The 15541-nt window shown below is 40.0% G+C and overlaps 1 protein-coding gene across 22 annotated transcripts in view; it reads right to left on the bottom strand.

The window, feature by feature from the left end:
• Window positions 1-15541, bottom strand: part of LCOR (ligand dependent nuclear receptor corepressor) — a 157085-nt gene that overhangs the window by 8229 nt on the left and 133315 nt on the right. The gene's annotated exons all lie outside the window — the stretch shown is intronic.

Below are 15541 nucleotides of genomic sequence, written 5' to 3'. Positions count from 1 at the left end.
ATTATAAGGTCAGCCTGTTATAGTCTCAAATTTTCATGCTTTAAAAGTACTTTAAAAGTAATCTTCATAGTTTAAAAAGTAATCCCTCAAAAATCATTTTTATTTTAAAGAGAAGAAATGCCGCAAATACATTTTTTTTTTCAAAAAACTAAAATTTTGACCACACTATTAACTCTAGTTGGTCAACATATACTTTACTTTATTTTAGGTCTGGGTATTCCTGTTAAATAATCATTGGTTTATAAGTTCACAACACTGACAAGAATTGAGGTGCACTACAGTACAAATCTTGGGTTAGAAGTACTTACAGAACTTACAGTTTTTTTTAGTTTTTATTATTTTTATTTTTTATGGAGACAGAGTCTTGCTCTGTGGCCCAGGCTGGAAGGCAGTAGTGCGATCTTAGCGCACTGCAACCTCTGCCTCCCAGGTTCAAGCAATTCTCCTACCTCAGCCTCCCAAGTAGCTGGGACTACAGGCACACGCCGCCACACCCGGCTAATTTTTTGTATTTTAGTAGAGACAGGGTTTCACCATGTGGCCCAGACTGGTCTCGAACTCCTGAGCTCAGGCAATCTGCCCGCCTCGACCTCCCAAAGTGCTAGGATTACAGGCATGAGCCACCGCACTCAGCCGAGAACTTACAGTTTTAACATAGTTTCTCGGCATGACCAATTGGTCATGCTAATGCGGGAATCCTTCTACCCTTTCCTAGGAGCATAAAGGAATAGAAATCAATAACTTCACATACTTTAAAAGGTGAGATGACAAGCAAGTCCCAATTCACAGTCTCTTAAGTGAGGAGATAGCTATGAAGCCACACTAAACTGTACAGTAAACTGTACTTTACTTGAGTAAAGTCCCAATTCACAGTCTCTTAAGTGAGGAGATAGCTATGAAGCCACACTAAACTGTACAGGCCTGTCACTGCAAGTAGTATTGTATCTTTACTCAAGGCCCACTTGCTCCATTCTCTAAGACCTTCAATACACCTTTTACAATCATCCACAAGAAATCATTCTATGTTAAAAACCCCTTTCCACCATTTAAGTAAGTCACCCAGGACAAATCTTTAGAGCTTAGTGCAGACAGTGGGGACTGTGTGAAAGGGTGATGCTAGACTCAAGACATGCCACAGGCAATACCTGCTTAGACAGCCAGGCCTTTCACTAGCTGCTTTGTGCTTCTGGATGTCTGGGTTGTACTGAACCCATGCAGTAGGTATGCTCCAATTTCCTGGAGTTTTATATAATTTCTCAAATTTCCTCTCTCTCTGTATGGATTATAATTCCTCAGGAGATTATTATGTGACTTGCCATGAAATATGGCAATGCACAGAGGCAGCTTAAATGTGTAGACAGATGTTTGATAATATCTTCTGGCTAATTCTTTTCTTCAGTCTTTTTCTGTCTCAGTCATGAGACACCTTTACAGGAAGGCTGACCCTAGACAACCCACGTCACCTCCTACCTTCCCACCCTCCACTGGCTTCTGAGCAATGGGGTCACAGAGGAAAAGAGCACAGGCTGTGGAATATGGAGATCCGAGATTCCACCTATGGCTCTGACATTTACTATCTACAGGATCTTAGGCAAGTTACTTCATCTCTCTGAACCTTGGTTTCCTCATCTGTAAGTTGGGACTGAATGTCAGTATCTCAAAGGATTGTCGTGAGATATTAGATAACATACATAAAACACAAAGCACAAAGCACAAAAGGGCAGGTGCTCAGATAATTTCAGTTTCTGTTCAGGACTTAGGGAGATCTTTAAGATCAAGTGGTGAAAAGGTTGCTGAACATGTCTAAATACAAAACCAAGAAATTAGTCAAATCTGTTGCTTAACCTAAACTGCTTTACCAGAGAAAAGGTTACACTGTGTTTTTGTTTGCACAACTAGCAAGAAAGCAGTTTTAGTCAGTAGTGCCATGGGTTTCTGAAAGGGCCTACATTAGACCATGGATTTGAAAGACTAGAAATGTCTTAGAAAATGCCTACCTCAAACTTTCCAATGATAACTGAATTATGAATACACTAGGAAAAAAGATTATTATAGAAGTATTACAAAAGGTACACAAGTATGGTGAACTCTGAAGTACATGCTGGCGATGGGGACAAAATGTACCAAAGGAAAGAAAAGACAAAAGCAGCTAGAAAAAACCTACTGAGTACTTTTCTATTTGTAAAGCAGACTTAGTAAAAGTTTCAAAAAGGCAACATACGGAATAAGCTCCTCCTGCTTTGCAAGAATGGCAAATACTATCTTCTTCCTTTGGAACAGGCAAGACATCAGTGACACCCTTGGATAAGTTGACTGTTAGGACATTTCCAACTCTCTGACTCAATGAGATGTACAAGGGAGCTCAACAGACTCCTCATACAGCTGCAGACTTTTCTGTTCATGGAGCAGGCAGGAGGAGGCCCCTGCTGAAGGACCCCTGGACCCCTTTAGGAGGACCTTTGTCGCTATGTCTATCAGATGAAAGCAACAGCACAGTATGTGTTACAGGCTACAGTACGAGTGAGGAGGTGGAGAACCAGTAGGTAGTCCTGCTGCTTACTAGTTACGTGACCTTGTCCAAAACACTTAACCACTTCGGGTCTTAGTAGAGTACCTGCCCCAATCTACCACTTGGAAATTCTCCAAGGAAAAACCTACAAAGTTTATACAAATATCAGCTACTATTACTGTCAGTGAATCAAATTAAAAGTGCTTCAGTAAAAACCACTGGGCTAGCTGGGCTTGCTAACATGAGCCTGCAGTCCCAGCTACCTGGGAGACTTAAGGTAGGAGGATCGTTTGAGCCAAGGGGGTCGAGGCTGCAGGGAGCTATGATCATGCCACTGCACTACAGCCTGAGTGACAGAGTGAGACCCCACATCAAAAAACAAACAAACAAACAAACTTGGAGATCAAGAACATGCATTAATGCTTTCTTATAACCTAAAAGGAGCACATTTTCTGGATAAAGTTTAACCTTCAAGTACCAAACATTTTAAAGCAAATATTTAAAGATTCAAATTTTTTCTGACGGAAGTCTTTAAAAATTATATCATCTTGGAACATAATTTATTCTTCCTGATACTTGTTATCATTACCATATGGACTATTACTGAAGTTTGGCTATTATTTTTATTATACTAAATTGAATTAGATTAATAGTTTGGGGGGTGACTCAATTAAGTCTGACTTCCTAAAAAGCCACAGTGGTGGCCTGTATTGTATTAAATCTTTCTTATTGGCTTCCAAACAGTGGCTGATCTTAGCAGTCCTACTTCTAACTTAAGGAAAGAATTTTACTCACTAGCTGAGAAGCCATATCCCAAGTGCCAGAATGGTACTTTAAGTAAAAATAAATAGGCTCTGAATGAAAGCTTGAGGAACAGTTTTAGGGGGTAAGTACATGAATTTTCTAACCACAACTTCTGCTGCTCAGAAGCCTTTATTCCTTAGTTCCTGGTTCTTGGATATGTTCCTGAAGTTTCCAAGGTAGGTGACTATAAATAAGTGGGATGCCTTTTCAATGCATCAAAGAACATACTCCAAGTGCATTTTAGCAATACACAAAAAAAGGTTGACAAAGGTCTGTGAAGAGGGTAAAGAAATATGGCATCTAATTGTAAAATACTGAAGAGAAAAACAGTTCTTCCTAATGCAAGAAGCACAATCATTACCTAACTCTTTGCAAAAATTTTCTAGGTACTGCTTCATGCCTATAGCTGGGTTCTGGAAGCAAGCTTTAGTACTTGGAATTAACGAGATGCCTGGGGATGAATGACATTGAGGTATGCATGCAGTAAGAAGACAGAGTGCTATGAAGAAAGCTGAAGAAGCACTTTCCTCTAAAGTGATGCTCACACAGAATAAATGAGTAATAATTTAGTCCACAGGTATTATCTAACTTCCTTTATGATTGTGAGACTCTAATCTGCTGCTGTCCTATGTTTCAATAACTTAATAGCACCCCAATATCTTCATTACCTTTAACTAATGGAAGCTCTTCCAAAGGGCCGTGCAGCCAGCCCTGAAGCAACAACTGCGGCCATATGGCTCAAGCTAGTCCCCATTAGACAGCCACAGGTAGGTAGGAAAGTACTCCACAATCTTACGGCAAGAGGCAGTGGCGCCTTCAATGCCACCACTAAGGCATGCTAAAGAAACATGTTCAGGATCCACTGAACTCTAACCTGGAACAATGTAATACAGCATATGGATACTAAAAAACAGCAGCATCAGAGAGACTGACACAGGCTACAGCAACCTTAAGAGACACTTAGAGCAGTAGTTTGTGGAAGCTCAGGACAATGAAAAGAATAAACTTTTCTTTCCACAGAACTGCAAATGGCAACCTCCAGAGAAAATGGCATCAACAAAAAAGACCATTTGTATGTTTTCCTCATAAAAAGGATCAGGGACAATGTATAAGAGCAGGTATCAGGGTATTCTTGTCAGCCTGTCACTGGCCAGCTCAAAACCACCCCACCTGGTTTGATTGCATTATTTCCTGAAAATCCTAAGCCACTGTGCTCGGTAAAACTCAATTATCTGGGGCCTTGTGTGTGTGGGTATATACATATACACACACAAGGAGTTTTGCTCTTGTTGCCTAGGCTGGAGTGCAATGGCATGATCTTGGCTCACTCAACCTCCACCTCCCGGGTTCAAGCAACTCTCCTGGCTCAGTCTCTGAAGTAGCTGGGATTACAGGCGCCCACGACCACATCTGGCTAATTTTTGTATTTTTAGTAGAGACAGGGTTTCGCCAAGTTGGTCAGGCTGGTCTTGAACTCCTGACCTCAGGTGATCCACCCACCTCGGCCTTCCAAAGTGCTAGGTGTGGGCCACTGCGCCTAGCCAGGGTCTTGAATATTTATCCTATAATTTTTATCTTGTATTGACTTTGTCTTGTTTTTGTCTTAGCTTCCCAAGCAGATGTAAGCCACTTGAGCGCAGGTAGGGATCATGTTTCATGTTTCATGTTTTCCTGTTTTCTCCTAGCAAAAAAGAGGAGAGGAAAAAGGGACATCTAGATCTAGGATGCTTCCTGAGTTTTCATCCTGGGCAGCACCATTTACTCAGAAAGGAATAAAGGTAACAAAGGTAGTGGCTGGTGGTTGTTAGGGTGTGTATGTTTCTGAAGAGCTCTGTACTATATGTATTAGGAGATTTACACGATTCTGAATCTGAGATGTAGGTAGGCAACTAGACACATAGGCATGATGAACCCACTAATAGCTTCCCTTCGATCTGAGGGGCCTTCACATTAATAGTAACCTTTGTCCAGGTGTCATTAAAAAGCCCTGTCATAACAGCTAACTTTACAATATAGCAATAAAATCAGTTTTGGCTGTGCCTCAAAGTTATCCAGCTTCCTACTTTTTTCCCTAGAATTTTTCTCAATAGCACGTAAGTATTTATTTTATTATTTTATTTTGAGATAGAGTCTCCCTCTGTCGCCCAGGCTGGAGTACAGTGGTGCATTCTCGGCTCACGGCAACTACTGCCTCCCGGGTTCAAGTAATTCTCGGGCCTCAGCCCCCTAAGAAGCTGGGATTAGGCATGTGCCACCACACCCAGCTAATTTTTGCATTTTTACTAGCGATGTAGCGATGGGGTTTCACCATGTTGGCCAGGCTGGTCTTGAGCTTCTGACCTGGTGATCCACCAGCCTCGGCTTCCCAAAGTGCTAGGATTACGCGTGTGAGCCACCGCACCCAGCCAATAGCACCTAAGTTTAGATGAATTTCACTTTATCATTTGAATATTTTAAAAATAAATCTTGACTTCCTGATATTTAATTCTATTACTATTTTTTATATTAAAAAATAGGTGTTAGCCAGCTTTTCCTCTTTTAAACAGCTTGTCTTTACTTTTGCTTCTAGTTATTCAATTTTTCCAAGACCTTAGATTTGTAACAGACCCTAAATATAGCATTTGCATTAACTTAGAATATTGTTGGGCAGCTAGTAGGGAAACCAGAAGGAGGCGATTTTCTGTCCTGCAAACCATTTCCTCAACTTGGCCTAAGGTCCAGGAAGCACTGTTTTAGTTCGGTGCAGATTATAGTCTGTATCATATAATGTCCTTCACATCTGACTAAATAAGGTCTTTATAAGAACAGTAATTCATAACAGATGTTGAAATGACTTGAGCTCATGCTAGTTCATGCTGCTTCTGCTCACTAAGAGGACTCTCTGTAATAGTCAAGTGAATTATTCGTTAATCAGAAATACCTGAAAACCGCCACTAAAGCACAGTGAGATCCTAGGGATTGGTAATGGGAGGAAGTACTCCCACTTCTCATAAAGGAAAAGAAAAAACTGGATTTCCAATACTTGAACTAGTTTTCAGTTTATCTCCTTGGTGAGAAACGGTGTGCGTGACCTTGACCACTGTCTTCCTATCTTCAGTTCCATGCCTAATTGTTAAGGGTGTGGTAAAAGGATAAGATAATATTCATAAACCCTTTAAAAGCTACAGTTTAAGAATGATTGTTGTTTCATAACCCCATCTTTAATGATTTACTCAATGATATTTATCTACACCACAAGTTAGACGTAGCTGAACTTGCCTACCAAATCAATAATACGACATCTAATTCCTGATGGAAAGCATTCCTGTGGTTAATACTGGTGGGTGGGCAAAGCTTATGTTATCTTAGGGTAAAAGATCAAGTGGAGAAGAGATGTGGCATGGAGGTGAAGTGACAAGTCTGAGAGTCTAGAATTTGGGAGTGACGAATTGAGGTGTTTACGAGACTGCTTGATGGGCAAAGGCAATATCACTGATGACCAAAATACATTCTTCTTGACTGAAAAAAGATCAACAGCCACAGTGAATGATGTTTAGATAGGGGCTAATCTTAATAGCAGAAACAGGGAGTCCCAGGAAAACAGAAGGGGAAAGCAAGCTTTAGAGAGCTGACTATAGTCAAGAGTTGTAAATTACTATGGCTTGACTCTTTAAATAAAACATAAAAATGCTTCCTCACCCCTCTTCAAGGCATAACAGTTATATTTTTTGCCAGACAATAATCTGAAATTCTGTCCCCTAATTTTCTCACTTCTTCTCCTTTAAGCACAGAAAGTATTAGTCAGGAGGGCCTGAAAAAATCTGCTGACAAGTCCCTGCTCTACAATGAGAAATTTATCTGCTCTTGGCTATTTCACATCTGTGTATCCTCCACACCTGACTATAAGGATATTCCAAGGGGTATGACAAAGTTGCGTACACATAATGGAGAAGGTTGGGATGGGGTGTGGAAATTTTATTTTTCCACTCTTTAGAAAGCCATAGGTGTACTTTAAAACCCCTGAACAAACTTTTCTTTCCACAGAACTGGATTAGGAGAAGCAGTGAAAGGGTAGGCAAAAGTGAATACAGGAAAGTGAGAAATGAAGTTAAATATGGGATTTCCAGGTGGTTGAAATCCAAGTTATCTGAATTTGGATGTAGACAGAACCTAGATACAGAAAAAGCAATTCTCAAAATTGGAGTTAAATTATCCCCTTTCTGATCTCTATGAGATCAGAATCATAGAGAATGGCGAGGGGTTGAAACCAGGCTGTATCTCTTCACCCCTATAAAAGTCCCAGCCTCAGTGACTCACCATTGCTAATGGCAACATGGTATTTGTTCAAGTGTATGGAGGTACTGATCTAAAACAAAAGGCATGCAATCCCTTTGTAATAGCTAAGTTTACCATGTTCTTAACCATGTTCACTGAAAGAGCAGAATTAAGGTTCAAAAATCACGAATTAATAATCGAAACTGGAGGAAAAATAGGTGTTTCAGAGGGAATTTACTGAGCATGAAGTCATAGTTTGCTAGCTTTCTGTATCTTAAGGCTTAATATCCCGTAGATCTCCTAAATATCATAGAAGCACTTTAAAACTTATATATTATATCTCCTATTTTTCTTCATTTTCAGTAGATTGTCAAATTTATTAAATTACAATAAAAAATATAAACTATGAAGAAGATTCTCATGTTCATTCTTTAACATATTTTTACCCTACAGACAAATGTACCCAGGATGCCAAAATATGGTCAGAAAGTTACTTGGAGAGCCGGAAGTCAGAGCAAGGATCACTAAGCACAACAGGTCAATGCCTCCATCTGCTCTCTGGAAATGTAATAGCCTCACAAAACAGACATCTCTGACAAACTACTTCTATGGTTTTTCCCCCTACCAAATTGACTTTTGTTTTTAACTTCACCATCCTTGGTAAGACTATGCAAAATCTAAGGTATATACAGTGTCAATTTAAAAAAAAAGAAGGGAGGGTTCAGAGGCAGTGAGAGATGTGAGATTTTGGACTGGATAACATACATTTAAAAAAATTTTAAATATTTTTAATATTTTACCCCTTTACCTCATTGATATTCATAGGGTGAGCAATAACACTAAATTTTTATTTTTTTTAAGTATTTTTATTTTTTAAAGTATGAGGATAAGCAAGGTATTTTATATTTATCATCCTCTCTGGGGCACTATAGGAATTAATAGTCCTTTATAACTATTCCCTACCCCACCCCTCTCTAGAAACACTCAAGGCTATAGCTACAGATGTTCTGGGGGTAGGACTGAACTAAGTATTAATAAAATCATCTCTACATTCAATTTTTTACTCAGGAATCTTGGAGGACAAAATGTAACTGAATGTGTAGGCACACATGCAGACATAAGAGTTATAAGGCCTGTTATTTAGATATTCTATGCTATATATTCTATCTCAATTTAGATATTTATTCTACCTCAATTTTTATTATTAGTTTCCTCACTTCCCTTGTCTCCAATACACCATCCAGTTTAACTACAAGGGTTGACTTTCTTTGGAAAATGCTATATTGTATATCTCTGTCCCTAGTTTCTCCTCATTTTAGAGTAAGCATCACATTATCCAGAACCGCCATCTTTCTAAAGCCCAAATCTCATCTGGTTACTTTCTTGTATGAAACCCCTATAAGCTCCCCACTGCTTACACAACCCTCCTCAGCACCCTGTCCCTGGTGCTGCATTAGGTAGTTTTTCCTCTACTCTCAGTCTGCTTGCATCTTTTGTTAAACAATACTTTATGCTGCATGGTAACTATTGACCTAACCGTCTTCTCCATGGACTGTGAACCTCCTGTAGGTCAAGGACTTTGTCCTTTTCAACTTGGTAGCCTCAATGCCTAAAGCCTGGGGCTCAGCTCATGGCAGGCATTAAGTCAGTCACAAATGGACTATTCAAATAAATTACTATGTAGTGAAAATAATTCTCCCAAATGCATTTTTCAAGGGAATTGAAAGGGGTAGAGGAAACATTTTTACATATAATCAGAAGGGAAAAGAATAACCTTTCAATAAAAATGAGTTCAAAGAGCCAGGGAAAGAAGGGAATTTTGAAGGGCAGACAATAAGAATGTAGGTTTTGACTAAGCACACAGGCAGTCCAAGTGTGCTCTCTAAGGTACCAGAAAAACTGGGATGAAAAGGAATGGTTTACGTAATGGCTCTAAAATGCCACTAGGTTTTCAACAGCCATTCAGAACAAGAAATGCTTTTTACAAAGTGACCCAGTACACACATTCCAGTTTGTATGTAGATATGTATAATGATATAAGTTTCGATGAAACATTATCTTTACTATAATCCTATGTACTCTGATTCTATTTCTTTTTTAAAATGCTGGCTAGAGCCGCCCATGGTGGCTCACGCCTGTAATCCTAGTACTTTGGGAGGCTGAGGCAGGAGGACTGCCTGAGCTCAGGAGTTAGAGACCAGCCTGGGCAACAGGGCAAAACCCCATCTCTACTCAAAACACAAAAAATGAGCTGGGTGTGGTGGCACATACCTGTGATCCCAGCTATTCGGGAAGCTGAGGCACAAGAATCACTTGAACCTGGGAGGTGGAGGCTGTGGTGAGCTGAGATCATGACACTTCACTCCAGCCTGGGTGACAGAGTGAGACTCTGTCTCCAAAATAAAATAAAATAAAATAAAAAATAAAATAAAATAAAATAAAATAAAATAAAATAAAATAAAATGCTGGTTAGGATCTTACAATCCATTAATAGGCTGTAGCTGGTCAACCCAATTTGAAAAAATACCTGGTAGGTAGAGAAGAAATCCAAGAAGATATATATTTTTTCTTAATCCATGTCTGTCTAGTCAAAATTACACTGCCAGGTCTTCTTGGCAAAAATACCTCAAGTCGATTTATTTTTTACTCTTCTTTATTTTTTGAGACGGTGTCTCACTCTGCAGCCCAAGCTGAAGTGAAGCGGTGTGATCTCGGCTCACTGCAACCTCTGCCTCCTGGGCTCAAGCGATTCTCGTGCCTCAGCCTCCAGAGTAGCTGGGAATACAGGCAAGTGCCACCACACCCGTTTTTGGTTTTTTTTTTTGTATTTTAGTAAAGACAGGATTTCACCGTGTTGCCCAGGGTGATCTTGAACTCCTGAACTCAGGCGATCCGCCCGCCTCGGCCTCCCAAAGTGCTGGGATTACAGGTGTGACCCCTAGCCTGGAGTCAATTTAATAGTTGTTGAAGGCTGGGCATAGTGGCTCACACCTGTAATCCCAGCACTTTGGGAGACTGAGGCGGGCAGATCATGAGGTCAGGAGATCGAGACCATCCTAGCTAACATGGTGAAACCCCGTCTCTACTAAAAATACAAAAAAAAAAAAAAAAAAATTAGCCGGGTGTGGTGGCGGGCACCTGTAGTCCCAGCTTCTCAGGAGGCTGAGGCAGGAGAATGGCATGAACCTGAGAGGTGGAGCTTGCAGTGAGCTGAGATCGCACCACTGCAGCCTGAGTGACAGAGCGAGACTCTGTCTCAAAAAAAAAAAAGAAAAAAAAATTGTTGAAATGAGTACCTCTAAACTATGTCAGCTGTGATCTGATCTGTTGGTTTGAAATCCACAGAACCCCTAACTGAAAAAACCACATTAAATAGGCAGAATTGTCCCCATCTTCTTCCACTGGAAAAGTTTTGATAATTAAACATACACATTCACACTCTCAGCTCTTAGATCATTGTTCAAACTCTACTACCCATGCAAAAAGTCTACAAAGCACGTACAACTTCAACCTTAAAGCATACAAAAAATTTTGTATACAATGGAAATGCACACAGTTAATTCTATGACTTTTAAATTTCTAATCTTAAGCATCTTCTACTTCCAAACAACTTTTATTCCATTTTAGTCTCTGAAAAGAAACAGTAACTAATGGTTTGATTACATTACCCTAAAACAGTACCATGAAATGCAGGAAAGCAGCATTCCAGGTTTCAATCACAGTCCCAATATTTTTATGTTCTTGAACAAGATTGGCTGCCCTTTGCTTCAGTCTAATATGAACACAACGACCTTACTCTCAATGTTCTAATCAATACAGTTTCTTGCATAATGTCAATCTGACTTTCTCACTCTTCTATCCCTCACACTAAATTCATGCCCATCACGTGCTGTCAATGCCTTTCATTTATAGAACACTTGCAAAGAGCCTGCCACAGTGCTATTTTACACAACAGAATCTCATTTAAACCTTATAGCAAATCTATGACCCTCTTTCACAGATAAGAAAACTGAAACTCAGGAAGGTTCAATAACTTGTTCAAGATCACGTAGTAAGCAAGTGAAAAGGCTGAAAAAATTTTTTTTTTTTCGGAGACAGGGTCTCTCACTTTGTCACCCAGTCTGGAGTGCAGTGGTGCCATCAGGGCTGACTATAGCCTCTATCTCTTGGGCCCAAGTGATCCTCCCACCTCACCACCCAAGTAGCTGGGACTATATATAGGCATGAGCCACCAAGCCAGTTAATTTTTCTATTTTTTGTAGAGACGGGGTCTCACCATGTTGTCCAGGCTGGTCTCAAACTCCTGGGCTCAAGTGATCCTCTCATTTCGGCCTCCCAAAACACTGGGATTACAGGCGTGAGACATGGCATTTAACACTGGGCCCATCAAATCCTCTCTCTCAAACTTGGGGTATTCTCTCCTCTCCTATCCATGCCCTGCCTATTCTTCAAGACTCACTTCCTTTATGAGGGCTTTCTGAAAGTCACCTATTAATGCTGATTTTTAACACTGAAGTTTTATATGCTTTCAATATTTTTATGGCTAATTTCACAAAACAGATTTCATTCTCTTCCTAAAAAGCAGTGTTAAGTTTGCTCAAGAGCCGAACTCAATAGTTAAAATTTAGTAAGTTAAAACTGAATCTAATGGAAAATTATTAGCAGGTACAATCCCTAATTCTAATTGTAGCTTGAGTCAAGAATGCCAAGTGGTACGGAGATAAGTAAGATGGTATGAAATCATGAGTATTATGGGCAACTCATTGTGTGAGGTGGGACAAGTCCCTCAAGGTTCCAAGTTCCATGTTTTTCACCTAAAAAAATGAAAAAGTAGAATGGGATCAACAGTACTTCTTCATCAGTGGGTTAATAAAAACTTCCTGTGGTCACAACATGAATGTACTTAACAATGCTGAGCTGTATACTTGAAAATGATTAAGATGGCAATTTTAATGCTTTCTTTTAACCATAATAAAAAACCCGAAAAACTTCCTGTGGAGCATTTTGAAAATACTGAACATGTCTAAGCCTCATTCCTATAAACTGATTCAGTGGATCTAGTCTAGTGTAGGACACAGGCATCTATATTTTTAAAAGGTTGATTCTGCTTAAGACTGATTATATCTGATGATTCCCAAGACCCTTAGTGCTCTAATATTCAAGGTAGACCTACCCTGCACACAACAGAAATAAAAATTATGAATAACATAACTTAAAGTGACTTTTCAAGTTAATATTTGCAAAAGTATCATCATATTTATATACCGTTCATAACAAAACTTAAAATAGACTTTGTTTTAAATAAAAGGCATCTAAACATGACATCCAGATCTTTTTTTCTCTAGAAAATATTTCAATGGAAAGGTGAGACCTGGGTTTACAAGACCTTATTCAATGAAGTTTCTACTGTATTTCCCAATGTTCGTACAGATACGATTTGCATATTTGTCTCACATTAAATAGAAAATAACATTTTCTATCATTTTAAATATTTCAACTCAGAGTTGAAATAAGGTCTAAAAACCATTCAGTCTGTAACACCTTCACTTTACAGAAGGAAAAACAAGTGATCTTTCTAGTGTACCAAGTTGAAAGATAACTTTAAAATAATAATCCAGGCAAAGTGTGTTGGCTCACGCTTGTAATCCCAGCACTTTGGGAGACCAAGGTGGGCAGATAGCTTGAAGCCAGGAGTTCCAAAACAGGCAGGCCAACCATAGTGAAACTCTGATGCTAATGAAAATACAAAATTAGCTGGGCACGTTGGCACACACCTATAACCCCACCTACTCGAGTGGCTGAGGCATGAGAATCGCTTGTGAACCTGGGAGGTGGAGGTTACGGTGAGCTGAGATCGCACTGCTGCATTCCAGCCTAGGAGACACAGGCAGACTCTATTTCAAAAAGTATCAAACCATTACCACTCCATACTGCTGATAAACAACAAACATTAAAAAATGACTAGTCGGCTGGGCGCGGTGGCTCACACCTGTAATCCCAGCACTTTGGGAGGCCGAGAAGGGAGGATCACGAGGTCAGGAGATCGAGACCATTCTGGTTAACACGGTGAAACCCCATCACTACTAAAAATACAAAAAAATTAGCTGGGCATGGTGGCAGGCACCTGTAGTCCCAGCTACTCGGGAGGCTGAGGCAGGAGAATGGCATGAACTTGGGAGGTGGAGGTTGCAGTGAGCCGAGATAGCGCCAGAGTGAGACTCCATCTCAAAAAAAAAAAAAATAAAATAAAAATAAATAAATAAATAAATAAAAACGACTAGTCAAGAAACAGTAGTATTCTTACACGCCTATAAAACCTCTACAGTCGACCAGGCATGATGGCTCATGCCTATAATCCTAGCACTTAGGGAAGCCAAAGTGGGAGAATCACTTGTGCTCAGGAGTTCGAGACCAGCCAGGGCAACATACTGAAACCCTGTCTCCACCAAAAAATTGTAAAAATTAGCCAGGCATGGCAGCACGTGCCTGCAGTCCCAGCTACTCAGGAGGCTGAAGTGGGAGGATCATGTAAGCCCAGCAGGTCGAGGCTGCAGTGAGCCGTGATCACACCACTGCACTCCAACCTGGGTAATAAGAATGAGATCCTGTCAAACAAAGGAAGTTCAGTGATTTGTAAGAATCTGATAAATAAAATTCTGTGCTAAAATGCTTACCTTTTAGAAGCAAATAAAGTGAACACAATGTAACAAGAGCTCTTATCTACTATATTACTTAACACTTTCTATTAAAAAAAGGATTATTCACTCATTTCAGCTACAAAACCTAATACCACATGACCTGAGCATATGCTGTTATATTTGAATACAGTGTTTGGTGAGAGTCCTTAGGGGGAAAAAATTCACAACTCCAGGATATGGCAAAAAAAAAAGTTTCCGTTTTCTGCATTTCACTTCCCTTATGCAATCTCCCTAATTTCCACACCTGTTAAGATATAGGGCCCCCTGAATTAATTTCCAAAATAGCAGCAGAATCAGAGAAAATTCCAGTTTAAAAGATAAAGTCCTTTCTTTAAATAGGGCCTTTATAACTGAAAAGCTGAATATCAATTTGAAGATAGGATCACTAAAATAAAGCAAATTCATTTACGAGATGCTAAACTGTAATCTTACTACTGATCTGGCCGCCAGTTTATAATGAATAATGGCAGGAAATGACAATAAATAAGCAAGCTATGGCTTTGGAACTTACAGTGAAATAATTAGCTTTCTAAAAAAAATTTGATTAAGTATGTGGCATAATTAAGGGGAACAAATAAAGCCAACAGAACAAGTCTGTAGTACTAATATAAACTGCTATTTTATAAACATCAGACCAAAGGCAGAAAACAGCTAGATAGCCAGTCTGTGTGTGACAAAAACTATTAAAAGATAAACTAGACCAATTAACAACAATAGCATCATCTTTAAATATAAAACACCATTAGAGACCAGGCGCGGTGGCTCACACCTGTAATCCCAGCACTTTGGGAGGCTGAGGCGGGTGGATCATCTGAGGTCAGAAGTTCAAGACCAGCCTGACTAATATGGTGAAAGCCCGTCTCTACTAACAATACAAAAAAAATTAGCCGGGCGTGGTGGCATGCGCCTGTAGTCCCAGCTACTCGGGAGGCTGAGACAGAAGAATTGCTTAAACTCAGGAGATGGAAGTTACAGTGAGCCCAGATCGCACCACTGCACTCCAGCATGGGTGACAGAGCGAGACTCCATCTCAAAAAACAAAACCAAAACCACCATTAGAAATTATCAACAATGGCTGGGCGCGGTGGCTTAAGCCTGTAATCCCAGCACTTTGGGAGGCCGAGAAGGGCGGATCACGAGGTCAGGAGATCAAGACCATTCTGGTTAACACGGTGAAACCCCATCTCTACTAAAAAAAAAAATACAAAAAACTAGCAGGGCGAGGTGGCGTGCACTTGTAGTCCCAGCTACTCCGGAGGCTGAGGCAGGAGAATGG

Source organism: Macaca fascicularis, chromosome 9 (assembly GCF_037993035.2).
Source record: "Macaca fascicularis isolate 582-1 chromosome 9, T2T-MFA8v1.1".
Classification (NCBI taxonomy): domain Eukaryota; kingdom Metazoa; phylum Chordata; class Mammalia; order Primates; family Cercopithecidae; genus Macaca; species Macaca fascicularis.
The sequence above is the reverse complement of the archived record's forward strand: the minus strand, read 5'-3'. Positions and strand labels throughout refer to the sequence as shown.